Genomic DNA, 3,769 nt, shown 5'->3' on the forward strand with positions numbered 1-3,769 from the left:
GGGAAAGAGGATAATTTTTAACAGGGTTGTGGAGGAACATGCAGAAAGGATCTATCCATGGGTATTAGCTATGACAGGCAACTGGAACTTCCATATTCTGAATCTCTGGACACCAGTCCCGGAGCAGAAATAGTCTCCTGTAATTTCTTAAATTTATCTCTAAAGTGGATCCAACAACTGCCGAGTGTTATCCTGGCTTTCTCCTTTCTGAAAAGGGAAGCTAGAATACAGAAATAGGTGGGAATTTGGTCTGGTTCTGCAGAACTCTTAGATTAGGATGCCTCAAAGCAATGGTCCATCTTATCCAGCATCCTATTCCATCCAGTGCCAATTCAATTCCATCCAGTAGTGAGAGAAAGCACATAAGCAAGTTTAAGCAATCCCTTGCTCTTGCCTTTCTATTGGACATCACACACATCCTCAACACTTTTTAGATGCAAATGAAAGGCCAGTTTGGTGTAGTGGTTAAGTGCACGGACTCTAATCTGGGAGAACCGGGTTTGATTCCCCACTCCTCCACTTGCACCTGGCTGGATGACCTTGGGCAAGCCATAACTCTGATAAGAGCTGTTCTTGAAAAAGAGCACTTTCTGTCAGAGTTCTCTCAGCCCCACCTACCTCACAGGGTGTCTGTTGTGGGGAGGGGAAGGGAGCACACAAGCAAGTTTAAGCAATCCCTTGCTCTTGCCTTTCTATTGGACATCACACACATCCACAAAACTTTTTAGATGCAAATGAAAGGCCAGGCATCCTCAGTCCGAGTTTTTGCCGAACTTTCTCCCTAAGCCTCAGTTGGAGAGGGGGAAAAAATCCCCCAAATACTCCAAGCGTCGAGATGCAAATCCCAATTTAAGGACTCTAATAAGATTTCAAAGTCTAAACACCTCAAAGTAATCTTTGGATAAATTATATTTTACATAGAACTTGATAGATTTGTACAAATGAAGTCTTGATGGCAAATGGCGCAATCACTTTTGGAATCATTTGCAGATGGATTTTTTATTTTTATTTTTTGCAAATCCACCTAATATGGTTGTGAATGAACTCCAAAACTCTGGAAAACGTTCCGCAAACAATATGTGAGTGGGTCTTATATTCTGGAATTAAAAAATAAATAAAAGATACCTCAGGTCTTACTTCATCTTCTATTTTGTTGCAGCCGACGGTTTCAAGCAAAATCCAGGATGGTTTCACCAAAGCAGTTATATTCTATCCATGACCGTTTAAAAAGGTATAATTCCATTTTGAAGATCGCAATTGTCTTTGGGAGCCCAGAGGACGACATCCCATGGAGACAATTAGCCAAGAAGAGGAGCGCCAGAAGCTCAAATAAGAAACTCGAAGTTGCATCACTTCAGATTTAACCAGTTAATGGGGACCCTCCTGGACACCTGCATGGAATGGGGGGGGGTAGATTTGCCACCTCCAACTTGGGAAACTCCTGAAGGTTTGGAACTGGTGCCTGGGGAGGATAGGGACCTCTGAGAGCTAAAATGCCACAGAGCCCACCCTCCAGAACATCCATTTTCTCCAGGGGAACTAATCTCTGTAGTCTGGCGACAAACTGTAATTCTAAGGGGTCCCCAGGTCAAGGGGTCCTGGATGCTGGCATCCCCATTTGCTTGAGATTTAACCAGTTAATATTCTCTAGACACCTTAAAAATCCAAAAGGTGGCAAAGGAATTCACTCCTGTCCCTGACCCCTGGTATAAACTCCAGGGGTGTCCCCCCCCACATTGTCATTATTAGGACATTATCTTCATCTTCTTTCCCTCCGAGAATGAGAATTCTGAATGACATTTCAGCTCAATAAAAATTTATTTATTTTATTCATTTATTGTTTATATTTATATCCCGCCTTTCCAGGTATCTGGCTCAAGGTGGCTAACAACATTAAAATGGCATAAACAACCAAGTTAAAACAATTAATAAATACCATACCAGTTAAAACAACACCAGTTGCAATTAACCCAACAGAAATGGCAGTAATCCGAATCCCATCCAACGATTGGGGTAGCATCCAGCAGAATCTCAGGCCTGAGGGTGTTCTAAAATTTCAGACCAGACGATGTTCCAGGGCACACTCATCAGTGGCAGCCCCTAATCGAAAGCCCGGTGGAAGAGCTCCATTTTACAGGCCCTGTGGAACTGTAAAAGGTCCCGCAGGGCTCCGGGAGCTCATTACACCAGGTTGGGGCTGCCACTGAGAAGGCCCTGGTTCTGGTGACATTCAGCCTGGCTTCTTTCAGACCAGGGAGGGTCAGGCGATGTTGCAACCCTGACCACAGTGCTCTCTGGGGCACATATGGGGAGAGGCGGTCCCTCAAGTAGGCAGGCCCCTGACCATGGTTAGCACCAGCACCTTAAACTGAATCCGGTACGCTATAGGCAGCCAGTGCAGCGTCCTCAGCACAGGCTGGATGTGGTTCCGTATAGAGAGACTCAACAACAGCCTGGCTGCGGCATTTTGCACTAGCTGCAGCCTCCGGATCTGGGACAAGGGCAGCCCCATGTAGAGAGCGTTGCAGTAGCCTAATCTTGAGGTGTGTGGATCACTGTTGCAAGGTCATTGTGTTTGAGGAAGGGAACCAGCTGCCTGATCAGCCGTAGGTGGCCATAGTCAGATCACCAGGCCCTGAAGGCCCATCTGAATGTGCCACCCCGACCCCGCTTAGGCGGCGAGCGGATTTTTGCTCGCCCGCGAGGCCAAATAGTCCCTATGCGGCTTCAGATGGCGTTGCAGGAGCCGAAGCCCCCTGGCAGCTCGTTAGATGAGCTAGTGGAGGACTGGCATGACCGGCTCTCCGCGGCCATCGATGAGATTGCTCCCAGGCGTCCTCTCCGGACTCGCGCTAGGCGGGCGCCCTGGTATACCCAGGAGTTGCGCCAGCTGAAGCGAGAACTGAGATGACTAGAGAGACGATGGCGTCGTGCTCGCGATGAGGCGTCAAGAGCATCTTATAGGACGTTTATGAAAGCCTATGAGGTGGCACTCAAGGCCGCAAAGAGGGAGTTCTTTGCGGCCAGGATTGCATCTGCTAGCTCATGCACGGCACAATTATTTAGTACGATTCGGTCATTGACAACTCTGCCACAGGGCAGGCAAAATGTGAGGGAATTGGATATCGGCTGTGAGGCATTTGCGAGCTATTTTGCAGAGAAAGTCTTGGCGCTCCGCCATGACTTCCCCACTACAATTGATACAGTGAGTGAACTTGAGGCCCCTTGCACGTCTTTGGAGCCGGGTTTAGTAAGTTTCTGCCCACTCAGCCTGGAAGAAGTTGACAGATTGCTTGCGGCTGTATGCCCAACCACATGCGACCTTGATCCGTGCTCCTCTGGGCTCATCAAAATGGGGCATGAGGGGTTTCGAGGTGCCCTACGGGAGATTAACAACAAGTCTCTCTTTGAGGGATGATTCCCTGGGGCACTCAAGGAAGCGATGGTCCACCCTCTCTTTAAAAAGCCATCTTCAGACCCGGCCGAATTGGCTAACTATCGGCTGATGTCCAATTTGCCCTATTTGGGCAAATTGATAGAGAGAGCGGTGGTGACACAGCTGCAGGCCTTTCTGGATGATGCTTCTGTCCTCGATCCTCACCAGTCCGGGTTTCGCCCGGGTCATGGGGTGGAGACTGTACTGGTCGCGCTGACTGATGACCTCCGTAGGCATCTGGATCGAGGTGGTGTGGCGGCACTGTTGCTGTTAGATCTGTCGACCACCTTTGATATGGTCGACCATCAGTTGCTGGCCCACCGCCTCGCCGAC

The sequence above is a fragment of the Gekko japonicus genome, unplaced genomic scaffold (genome assembly GCF_001447785.1).
Source record: "Gekko japonicus isolate JY-2015 unplaced genomic scaffold, Gekko_japonicus_V1.1 scaffold2458, whole genome shotgun sequence".
NCBI classification, from domain to species: Eukaryota; Metazoa; Chordata; class Lepidosauria; order Squamata; family Gekkonidae; genus Gekko; species Gekko japonicus.